Source organism: Camelus dromedarius, chromosome 5 (assembly GCF_036321535.1).
Source record: "Camelus dromedarius isolate mCamDro1 chromosome 5, mCamDro1.pat, whole genome shotgun sequence".
NCBI lineage: Eukaryota > Metazoa > Chordata > Mammalia > Artiodactyla > Camelidae > Camelus > Camelus dromedarius.
The window spans coordinates 26920053-26932834 of record NC_087440.1 but is presented as its reverse complement, the minus strand read 5'-3'; the positions used below and the strand labels follow the sequence as shown (position 1 = coordinate 26932834).

The 12782-nt window shown below is 37.8% G+C and overlaps 2 long non-coding RNA genes across 6 annotated transcripts in view; one reads left to right on the top strand and one right to left on the bottom strand.

Moving 5' to 3' along the window:
• LOC135321290 (uncharacterized) overlaps positions 1 to 12782 on the bottom strand; it is a 77537-nt gene that overhangs the window by 21274 nt on the left and 43481 nt on the right. The gene's annotated exons all lie outside the window — the stretch shown is intronic.
• LOC105089989 (uncharacterized) overlaps positions 1 to 12782 on the top strand; it is a 125336-nt gene that overhangs the window by 100483 nt on the left and 12071 nt on the right. Inside the window, exons 3-4 of one of the 3 annotated variants that reach the window (XR_010380889.1) lie at positions 5497 to 5599; positions 11661 to 11852. This is a non-coding gene — a long non-coding RNA (uncharacterized LOC105089989). The remainder of the gene's footprint in view (positions 1 to 5496; positions 5600 to 11660; positions 11853 to 12782) is intronic. The other 2 variants (XR_837227.3, XR_837226.3) reach the window with 2 other exon arrangements.

Below are 12782 nucleotides of genomic sequence, written 5' to 3'. Positions count from 1 at the left end.
CACTGAAAATACAATTGACAGTGCTGTAATCAAAGGAGGATGAAAGAACTAAGTAATAAGTAATTTCCTTATAAATATGGGCAGAAAAACACTGCAAAATAAACTATCAAAAGTTAACAGACCATGATCATAACTGTCATTTATTTCTGACTTATATGAGGAAATAAGGAAAAACTACAGGCAAAGGAAAATGTGAACCTAAATTCTGATGAACAAGTTTCACAGTAGATAACTCTTCTGCTTTTGGGTTTGTGCCATCAAAATAGAGTTAATAATTAAGACTCAGAGGCCATGAATCGCCAAGAAAAATCAATGGACAGCTTCCAGAGAGAGAAGAACACATATGGCTACAGACACCCTGGTCCAGAAAGAGTGGAATGTATGCAAGATGTTTGCACCAGCAAATAGGAGCTATTCAAGGGTGGATATGATTTTTGTTTTAATTAGTTCACTAAAATCAGTAGTGAGGATAATTATTATTTAAATTTAAGCTTTGCTACTAACTGCATTAGCTCTATTAAAAATATTTGTGTTGAAGTATAGAGGTTCCTCACAAAATTAAACATAGAACTACCATTGGTCCAGCAACTCCACTTCTGAGGATATACCCTCAAGAAAGGAATGCAGAGACTCAGACAGCTATTCGTACACCAGTATTCACAGCAGGATTATTCATAATAACCAACAGGTGAAAACAACTGAGATATTCTTCAAGGGATAAACAAAACATGGTATATACATACAATGGAATATTATTCAGCCTTTAAAAGGGACGAAATTCTGATACATGCTATAGTATGGATGAACCTTGCAGATATTATGCTAAGTGCAATAAGCCACACACAAAAGGGCAAAAATTGTATAATTTCACTTACTAGAGGTACCTAGAGTGGTTAAATTCATTAGAGACAGAAAGTAGAATAGTGGTTACTGGAGGGGTGCTGGAGGGAGGGAGGAAAAGAGAATTATTGTTTAATGAAATCATAATTTCAATTTGGGATAATGAAAAAGTTGTAGAGATGGATAATGGTTAATTATTGCCTAACAATATGAATGCACTTAATGCCACTGAACTGTACATTTAAAAAAATGGGTAAAATGGTAAATTTTATTTTACCAAAATATGAAAAATATTCACATCAAATAACAAAAATTATGTTATATTCAAGATCTTAAACAGTGTGGTAGACCCCTGACATTTACAAAGATAGACTTGGAGACCTTTATGAATCCCCAATTTTATGTATTATGAGGGTGTTTATGCTGACTTCTGGCCTTCTCCCTAGTTACTTTTGCACTGATAGTTCTTTCTGGTACATATCCTCCTAACACCAAGGAAACAAAATAAACTTTCACTGACCTTTCTTCCCCATGGTGTGCAACCACTGCATTGGTTGGGACACGAAATGGTTTCTCCCTAAAATGGTTTTCTTTTATTTGATGTAGAAGGTTCTGTGAATTCTTTTATGTTACACATCTAATCCACTGTCAGATTCAACATTCCACAACTTAATCTATTGAAAACTTCTGTTTTCTCTCTAAGAAAAATTATTTCCCCAAATTACTTTGCTTCCTGTTTATTTCTATCAACAGCCTTAGCAGCTGGCCTTCTTTTTGAGTCATTTTCTTCATAAATCTTCATGATAGTTATTGTTGAAAACAAGTAAGAAACAAAGCTGAACAGCAGTGAGGTGCTAGATGGTGAGATACGAATACTGGACAGTCAGGTAGGTTCATTCACTGGTTAAGTGACGTATCTTAGATGTATCTGGGATTCCAGTTCTTGCTTCAGAAAAACTACAAATCACAACTTAAATGGGTGCATATTTGCAAAGTCCTAAGAACAGTGTCTCACACATTATATGTTTAAATTAGAAAAATATACATTTTGGGTCTTTGACATGTCAAAATCAACATATAAAGATCAGGGCTGAAAAATACCCAAACTAGGATTATTGGGGGACAGGCAAGGAGGAGCTACATCACTAAGAGCAGTCAGGAGGTCTTCCTGACCAGAAATTCAAGGGCTAGAGGTGGTACAAAAGGAGAGTGTAACACATAGGGTGGGATTCTGAGTCAGGCTTCTGACTGACACTTGAGGTACATTAACTCTTCTTAAGGTTAATATCTTTCAGGTTCCATGGCACCCAAACTGAGAAACCTGGTTTCAGACAAGCCTGGTTGAGTTAGCTGTGTAAGATTCCAGGGGACCTCCACTAGGTTTCATTCAATGGATGCCTTAAGCATATGTACGTGCTTGAAATTCAGTGGATTTCTTATAACAGAATTCACTTGAGAACAGTAAAAATCATTAATATTCAGCCTTTGGTTGCTGAGGAGCTATGCATTTTTTTTCAATACAAATAATGGTAGGCTACATTAGCAAGTAGGTTTATAGATGCTCTAAAAATCATATGAGGGCTTATGTTTAGAAGCTTTCCATGGAGTTTCTGAAGTCAGCTCTATCCTTTGACAGACTTTTTAAAAAGTTTTTTTAAAATTGAAGTACAGTCAGTTACAATGTGTCAATTTCTGGTGTACAGCACTATGTCCCAGTCTTGCATAGATATACATATACTCATTTTCATACTCTTTCTCATTAAAGATCATCACAAGATATTGACTATAGCTCCCTGTGCTATACTTATGAAACTTTTTTTAAAAATTGTTTTTATATATAGTGACTAACATCTGCAAATCTCAAATTCCCAAATTTATCCCTTCTCACCCACTTTCCCTGGTAACCATAAGATTGTTTGCTATGTCTGTGAGTCTGTTTCTGTTTTGTAGATGAGTTCATAGTGTCTTTTTTTTTTTTTTTAGATTCCACATATGAGTGATATCATATGGTATTTTTCTTTCTGTTTCTGGCTTCACTCAGAATGACGATCTCTAGGACCATCCATGTTGCTGCAAATGGCATTATTTTATTCTTTTTTATGGCTCAGGAGTATTCCATTGTATAAATTTACCACAACTTCTTTATCCAGTCATCTGTTGATGGCTATTTAGATTGCTTCTATGTCTTGGGTATTGTGTATAGTGCTGCTGTGAACATTGCGGTGCACGTATCTTTTTGAATTAGAGTTCCCTCTGGATATAGAAGTGGGATTGCTGGATCATATGGTAAGTCTATTCTTAGTTTTTTGAGGAATCTCCATACTGTTTTCCATAATGGCTGCACCAAATCTTCTAATGGACTCGTATAATTAAGAAGTTCCCTGGTAAGAAAAGCCATGGAATCTTAGGAAGAGTAGAATCTACTAGGCAGACAAAACTATTTAATGATCATTGTCACGGTGTTGTGAGGGTCTGGTGCTCCTTCCCTAACCTGGAGCACCACAAATAAAGTTCTGGTGTTTTGTCCTGTATTATACAGTACTTTCCATTGTGTGTTGTCATTCCCTGGCTTCAGTTCCCTAAGCTCGTAGTGCCTGTCTAGAATAAATACTCAGTAAATACTAGCTGAATGAATAAGGCAACAAATGAATAAACTGGTAAGAAAGATGGTGCCAATTTCCTTCTCTTTACTCAGCTCTAAACAGTAGGAGCTAGCCTCTCTGTTCCTCTCAGACGGGCACCAAAAAACTGTACTCTTTTGTTTTTTCTGGGTAGTGTGATCAGTTCAGGGAAGGAGATCTCCACAATTGGACAAGCCACAAAATATCAACTGACTTAAATTGGAGATTTAGGGAAAAAGACCAGCAAAAGTGGAAAAGGTTAAAGAAATAACTATCAGGAAAGCTATGTCTTATAAAAGGAAGGCTTCTGTGGAAACATGAAAGAAATATACTGTTTTGCCAGCTTTTAATTCTTGGAAAGATACATTTAAAAATATTATCCTTAGGAAATTAATGAGTGAAACCGTAGAGATGAAAACATTGCATTAATGTATTTTAAAAAGTTTTAAGATAGTGAATTAAGACATTATTTTCCCATTAAAGAATGTTTCCATTTTAAGCTTGGAGAAATAGCAGGTTTTTCTTGCCACATGGTAAGTGATTCTTATAGTTATAGCATTAGAAACTCCCCATCATTCCTGACTAGGTAATTATTACTTGAAATAGCTCTTTCAGAGTGATTATTATGAAATGTACCTATCTTCTGTTGATCTACTGCTTTATTTATCTCATGTTAAAAGATCTTTAGAAACCTTTCTATCATTAATGAACAAATTTTATTTTACAGATACATCCGTTAGTTGCCAAGAATAATTCTGATCTGATTAAAGGATAACCATTTAAGACCACTAATTCACATATTAAATGCTTAGGAATGTACATCGTTAAAGACCTTACATCTCCAGACCCATTATCTTTTTTCTCTTGGTAGAAGACAATAAATGAGAGCCTTAAGTAGTGGATGGATCCATCCATCTAGACTAAAGAAAAAGAGGGCTACGAAAATAAGTGTACAATTTGAGGATTCCTTCCAGAAGGATATTCAAGAATTAGTGTAGATATTGTGAAATAACAAAATCGCACAAATCTCTTTGAGGTGGAGGGAAGCTCATAAAAAGGAAAACATTTGTGGATAATTAGGCTCTCACATGAGTATTTAAAGAAACAAACATGACAAAATATTTCTTGTGTCTATGAAGTGTTTCTCAGGAGGATGGAAGTTACTGTTATTCTCATAATAGCTATTTTCTACGTCACTAAGATCATAAATAGAATTTATCTGTTTTCATGAGGGGCAATAAATACTGGAGAGGCAGGCTGATTTTCAGCAGAATTTATCTGCAGAATGCAAACCCCTTGAAGGCAGGGACCTAATTCATTTCACTCCCTCTCCTCAAAGCCTGAAGTTCATTCTGCCATGTTGTTAATCAAATACTTGCTAAATGAATAATTAATACATATCAAGTTTTCTAATCTCAGTGGAGAATTTTAGTGGCAAATCCACAACCTGCGAATATGCTAAATTCCAGAATTTTGAGGCATATTGTTTGCAACTTAAAATACAATTCCCCACAGAAAAAGCTATTATGGATGGTATGGGGGTTGGCAGGCCGGCCTGTGGAAGTCACTTAATTTACAATGTAGCAGAAACATTATACATTTGCAATGAACAAGAAGCAGAAAAAAATATTGCAGCAATAAAACCAAAGATAGAAATAATAAAACTGAATAAAAACTTAAAATTTTCTTGTCTGTCAGCACTTGAAGAGAAGCAGATTTAAGTATGAGAAGATGAAGAGATGTATGGAAATTGTCATGGAGAAGCTTATAGTCTAAGGGAATTTAAAAGCTGATGGCTTTTTAAAAATTACATAGAATTCTCCTTCAAAACATAATTCTGCTGATCCATGGTAAAAAGTCTTTGAATAACACTATTTTAACTCTTACCAGCCACGATTAAAGTGCTTTTTAAAATTCAAAAATGGAACGGTGAAAAGAGGAAAAGAAACGTGTGAAGAAAAATCAAGTAAACCAAACAGCAACAGCAGAGGTGAAAATATTATAATATGGATTAACCTAGTACTCTGTGCTCCAGGCGCTGAGGATCCAAAAATGAATAAAACACGGTCCCTGCCCTCACAAGACTCCAAGTAAGGTGCGTCACACTCATGAGCAGCTACGCACAGACTGCGGAAAAGGTAACTGGGCTAAATGGGGCCCCAAAAATGGGGCCGGGAGGTGGCCAGAGCCTCCGGAAGGAGTCTACGAAGGCTTGTGAATCCTAAAGGAGGAGCGGTGCAGGCGCTGGGAACAGTGTGAGCAAATGCAGGTGCACAGAGTCCGGAGGCTGAGCGGGGAGAAGGCAGTCGCGGGGGGACGGAGATGAGGGGTCAGCCGGGCGCCGCTGCGGTCCCCACGGGACGCAGCCTCACTTCTCCTCCGGGGACTGGAAATCTGAGGACGGTGTTAGCCAGCGGAATAATGTGATCAAAAGGGCATTTTCGAAAGATCCCTCCGCAGCATTATGGAGGGTGGACCGGAGGAGGGAAATGCTGGTGGCTGGGCAACCTGTTAGAAAACTGCCGCGGAATGAAAGCTGGGAGTAAACAGCTGCGCTAATTATAGAGCGAACTTGGAGAGACATGTGGTCTGTTCTCATCTTCATGAGAGCCTCAGATTCAGACTCTCGATGTTTCTCGTAATGAGGTTATACACACTGCCATTCAGATTCGTTTTTAGGACTGAACTTTTAAAATACGCTACCTCATTTTGTAACCTCGTTTTAAAGCGTTTTAAAGTCATATACTGGGAGCCTCAATAAATGGAAGGGATCTGAGTCCCTCTTGAGCTCAGGGAAGACTGCTCACCTGCTGTGTGGCTGGTGCTCAGTCTTCTCGGAGATGAAGGCTGGGAGGGAGCAAGAAGAGATGAAAGCTAGGAAGTTCCCGTAACCAGCCCCAGTTTAGCTTTGTTGCAGTGAGGAGAGGAAAGTATACATCCCTTTACTCACGAGTTGATTTTTGCGAGGTGGATATTCATGGCTTGGAAGTGCCTGAACTGCTGTTAAATAATCCTTTGTCTACCTACTTATAATATAGATGAAGGTCCTGGATTTGAAATATTTAGTAAAAGGTATTCTGCGTCTCTAAATTACTTTTCATTTTCTTGACCTAGAAGACTGACTTTGAGAAATGACCCAGAGTTAATTGTTTTTAAACTAAATTATTAAAAGCGATTCATTTCTCTTATATTTATGTCTCTGGTGCTACACTTTTTCAATGCCTTACAAAAAAAATTATAATCTTCTGCCAAAAAAATTTTAAAAGCATTTTGCAGTTGTTGAGCATAATGAATGAAATTTACTTTTAATTTTCACTTTCTAAACATATTTGATTAGCTATTGTTGAGAGGAGGACTAGCCATGAGGCAAAGTTAGTTAGGGACTATTTCCAGGTAATTGTAACACAATCACTGTGATAAATAAATGTCAATATTAATGTAGCAGATTTAAAGAGAATTGAAATTTGAAGTTTAAAAAAATTTGTTAACTAAATACAATTGGTTATTAGCACATTGCTGAATGATTAAAATATACCTAAACTTAGCAATATTATCTGTCATTCACAAAAGGTCTATAAATCTAGTATCTACAAAAATAAAAATAAACCTTCAAAACAAAGTGGCATGGTTTTAAGGCCATACTTGAGGGAAATAAAATATCACAATTTAGTCTTATATAAATTCAGCCTCTAAATAAATCTAACTTAAGCCTTCTGAGCTCAGTTGTCCTTGACACATGGAAAACATATCTCTCTTTAGAAAGAAAACACTTTTTTCCTTCTAGTGTATGGCTAGATCTTTATCCATGTGGGAGAAAGTGATAAAAATGATAGAAGTATTATAGTAGTAAGATGAAGGGAGAGGGTCTTCATATTTTTTAAGTTAGCCGTTTTACAGCACACCAAGGACACAGAAGAGCTCTTTTTCTCTTGAAACATTTGACTTGACTTTATGTCCAATGCTCTGAGCCTCTGGATAAGGATCACTGCATTCCTTTTCCTCTGCTTCTGCACTGGACATCCCCTAGACAGCTTGGGCACTGAGGGGACCATGCAAAAGGCTGTATGGTAATTAGTGGCTTAAGCCTGAGACAATCAGAGGATCTTCAAGGAATCATTTTACTTCCTTCTTATTGCCAAATCAAGCTCAGTAAGAGTCTGACAGTTGATACAGAAACAGAATTATATCATGCAGAAATAAAGTTGTACACAGGATGTTTATTGATGGAATGCATAAGTACCTCAAGATCCTTATTTCAGTATTTGAGTTTGTATAGTTCTGCAGTAATTTTGAGCACACTGTAAAGAATTTAAACTGTTTCCCTCATCAGGTGTCAGTTTCTTGATCTAGAATTCCTGTATGAAAGATGCCCTAGGAATGGTCATGCAAGAAGCAAAGAACTCCATGAAGCAAATTCTAGTCCTCTTTTATGTTTAAATATGTTCTCTTCATTGGTGTGTTGATTTCACATTTTTGGGGTGATGGTGGTGGGGGAATTGTTACTGTCATGTGTGGTGCCTTACTTAGCGTTTGGCTTTTTTTTTGGCAAGACACACTCACAGCTCCCCTGACAGGAACAATGAAGTGATTAGTTATTGCATCCCCCACCTCACTAATGTGACTCAAATTTTGTGGCATTAATTTTCAAACTGTACTTTTCTTTTTTTTTTCCCTCTATTTTTTAAAAATTCAGGGTCAAGATTGCTTCTTCTTCAAGTTAGAGAAAAAACAGAAAGGTCTTATCTGCAGAGCAATTCACACAGAATCTTTTTAAAATCTTACCTTTCCTTTTGCAACAGACTAAAAAAATTAGTCTCCAAAATGGCTGCCGTGAAGTGAGCCATCTCATGGGTATAGTTGTAGGTATGTTCCAATACTGCTTCTATCAGCTGACCTTCCTTTTTTTACTTCCTTCATATGATAGTGATTAATTGGAACCTGACAAGAGGAACTTGTGGTTTTATGATGATCATTCTGCAAGGATATATTAAACATCTATCCATCATGGTGGGAAGGGCTAATTTACTTTTGGGTATTCAACTCACTGGGTATTTTAAATGTCAGGTTACTCATAACACAAAAGTACAGAGGCTAACATGCCAAAAGTAGTTCCAAGTTTTAAGATTTCTTCTCATGAGTCGTACTCACTGGCCTCAGCCCAGCTTTATATCAAAAAAATCCGATTCTAAGTATGGATTCTAGATTCTGAAGCCTTCAACTTATGAATAAAATCTGAACTATGGAAAACAGAACTTTCTAAAATGTTACTATTTTCCAGAGACATTTGCACTCAGATCTTTCCTCTAATTAGGTCTCTGGCATTTCTTTCTTGCTTTCTAGCAGTGGTCTAATGTTATGGCTGGGAGGAAGCCAATTTCAAGGATCTATTGCACAAAGAACTATTTACTGAGACATATGCAATGCTTTCGCTGTGAAATAAACAGGAGTAACATGACTTTAATAAAGGTTTTGACAAAAAGAAATGAGACTTCGTTGTCTTTAGCACTCACACTGTGGAATGCAGTGGCAATACCTTTGCTTTTATTATAGTGCAGTACTTCCCATGGTTTTGGGAACACATAATTTTCTTAGTTTAGTCTCACATTTCACCTGTACATATGCCTTTACATTGTCTTTCAAAAGGTGAAAATCTATTACCGTAATATGTTTTTCAAATGATGCACAAGTCTCCTATATGTTACCAAATTGCAGTGTAATTCTCTCTTCCTTCCAGGTTGTGAACAGTCATTTTGACTCTTTCCCCTACTTCACATAATCCTGGCAACTTGTCTTTCAATGAATTCCCTCAAATATGGACCCTACTTTAGATCTTTCATCATCTTACCTCTTCTAGGGTGGTCATTCTTAAGCTTTAGTGTGCACATAAGTAATACACAGGAAACTCATAACATTCGAATTCTTGACCCCGGTCTTAGATGATTCAGTAGGTCTTAGAAAAGGCACAGGAAACTGAATTTTAATAGATTATTTAAATATAATCCATTGCCTAGATTTTGAGAAGTTTTATTCTATAGTTTTCTTATCTCTTTTGGGTCTTTTAAACTATTTCTAAATAAGAATCCTAAAGATTATATCATCTTCTATCATTCATTTATGTCTTCAACTATTTATTGAGCATCCAACATGTGTCAAGTACTGTTCTAGGTGTTGAGTTTATAAGTAGTGACCAAAACAACATCATTGACTTTCATGGAGTGCATAGTTTTTGTTTCCCCTGGCTTAAGAAGAATCCTCTAGAACATCATATTTGATTCAAACTTTATGAATCTGATGTTGAAGATCCTAGTTGACCTTGTCTTGTAACTATAACTCAACAAAGATGCTCCCCTCTAGTCAGGCTGTTTTCTCCTCCTCTTCCTCAGCCTCACTGTCTCCATAGCTACTCAGTCCACCTCTGGTTGCTGGTCCCATTATTCCCCGTCAGGAACACTGTCCAGTGTTGTGGACAGGGCGTAGAGATGGGAAAGCAAGTTTCGTTCATTCATTAAACATACTTATCAAGAGCCAAGCACTGTTCTAGATGTTTAGCAGTGAACAAGTGAAAATAAGCATACAAACAAAAAACCAAAAGAACTATCAGATAAATTCTATGCAGGGTGTGATGACCATGACTTAGCAGCTACTTTATATTGGATAATTAAAGAATATCCTGACATTTAGGCTGAGAGCTCAATGACAAAGATAAATGGCCATGCAGAGTTTAGGCGGAAAGGCATCACAGGCAGAAGGAGCAGCTAGGGCTAAGGCTTTCAGATGAAAGTGTATGTAAGAAAAATATAAGGCAGGCCAGCATGGCTGGTGCACAGTGGGAGCTGAAGTGGTAAAGGCTGGGGTCACAGAGGTTCACCCGAGCCAGATGACACAGGGCAGAAGTAGGGGCCATGATGTGATTTGATTTTTGTTTTCACAAAGCTCTCTTCAGATGCTGTGTGGGAGCTGGATTGTGGAGAGGCAGGAGAGATCACAGAGGAACTCCTGGAGTAGCCTGGTTGAATGATGATGGTGGTTTGGGTAGGCAGTAGTACAAATGGACAGAAGAGTGGGCAAATATCATGGAAGTAGTGTCAGAGGCCTTGGTGGTGGACTAGATGTCAGGGGTACAGGAGAGGACTCAAAGAAAATCCCTAGATTTTGTCACTTGAGTAACTTGCTGGCTGATCATATCAGTTACTGATCTAGAGAAGACTGGAGAGGGAGCAGGTCTGGGTGAGGTTGGTGGTATTCAAAAGTGCAAATGGTGGGCGATGTGGCTGAAAAGATAGGCCAGTGTGGCCAGACTGCAAAAGGCTTACAAGAGTTAGGAAATTTGAATTTCTCAATTATGACTTAGGAAACATACTATGGCACTGGTGTGTTGGATGGGCTGGAAGGGGTAGACCTCACCTGCCTGCAGTAGGATTTAGGGAGTAAGAAAGAGGGAAGGGAGGGGGTATGAGAGAAAGAGTTAAAAGACACAAGAATAATCATAAGAGAGCCAAGAAGAGTTAGGAATAGAGATCAAACAAAATACAGATAGAAAGTAGAACTGTTAATGTGAAGATATAGAGAATAAGAGTGGAGAAGGAGTAACCATAGAAGGCTTCTTGGCTTGTAGTCTGGAGAAGAGGATGTGGAGGGCAGAAAGGAGAAGGTACGACGGGCTCCTGAGAGAAGGGCTGAGCCTGCTCCGAGGGGTGGAATTCACCAGCTTTGCGGGTCCCACCAGCAAATTGGGTTGGGAAAGAACCTGGGTTGAAAGAAGAGAGAAGACTTTGTGGTCTCCATTTGGTCATTCCCTGCACTGGTGGCAAGAGAACGTGTGTGTGTGTGTGTGTGTGCACGCGCGTGCAAGAGAAAGTGTGTGAAGCAACCTCGTCTACATTTTAGTGACCATACATCTTTTCACCATAGAAAAAAATTGGCAACCTTTATTACTATTAGGGTCATCTGATAGGCTATCAGATAAAACTTATATATTCATAGCATTTTCAGAGCTTGAACTACTGGTTCATAAAATGGGAAAAATTTCCTCACCTTCATGAGTTCTATTGCCAATGAACAGCGTCTCCAAAATAGGATATTTGTAAAGAGGGTCTTTGTCATGTCAAATAAGAAAAACTGTTGCTCTTTATGAGAAAATGTTTCCAGTTTACAATTAATTTTGTTTTTCTGACTGAATTTTCTTTCTCTGTATAACAGGCTAGATCAATAAGACCCCTGCATCTATAACTTAGGACATCTAGACGGGGAACATCATCAGAGAGAAAGCAAATGATGACGAAAATCAATATGCTTACTTACTCTGTGCTCCCTTATCCTTCATTTTCCACTTGTCTTCACCAAAACCTCACCACTGGAGCTAAATGAATCACCGCAATAAGCTTTTTTTTGGTAAAGAAACAAATTTTGGCTCATTTGTGTCAATTTCAAAAGCAGCTGCTTCTTTCCTCTGTGAGCCATTTTCTGAATAAGTGATTTTTTTTTTTCCTTTGGTTGGCAAGCTGAGGGATTTTGCCTTAGTCAATAGTTGGCATTATCATCAAATAGGAGGCAAATTAGTCACTGCAAACGAATTAATATCGTGCAGAACCAGAGTTATTTATGCCCTGAGTGATAAACTTGGGAACTGTTAATCAGTGCACTGACAGAATTTGTAAATGAGATCAATGCATCACTGCTGGGGATCTTCCAGGAGTGATAGAGGACAGGACAGCTGCCAGAAGACTGGATTCATTTATCTGCTTGCTCCTTTCTTCCTCTTTTTCCTTTCTTCCTTCCCTTCCCTTTTCCTTTCTTAGCCTTCCATTCCCCCCGCCCCCATTCCTTCCTTCCATTCCTCCTGTATCAATACTGATGATCTCCTCTGTGCCAAGTGTCAGGAATATCCTTAATGAGACATGACCCCCACCTTTAACAATCTAGAGGGGAAGGGAAGGCATCAGACATCATTAGAGATTAACATGTTCAGTGAAATAAGAAATGTCTATAAAGATGTTTTAAAGCACAGAGAGGGAAGACCCTAACTTGTCCTACAGGGGTTAACCCTATAGGGGTTAATAAATAAGAATTTGCAGGTGGACAAGGCAGTATTTTAGGAAGAAGGGGAAAATAATGTGCTAAACCATGGATCTGGGGAAAAATATGACCATCACTATGACAACAATCACAGTAGCAACTAGCACGTACTATGCAGTTACTCTGTGCCAGGCACCATGTTAAGAACTTTTCATAAATTAATGTTTTTAATCCTTACAATCACCCCAAAAGGTATAATTCCACTTTTCTGATGAGAATATCAAGTCCCAGATGGTTAAGAAATGT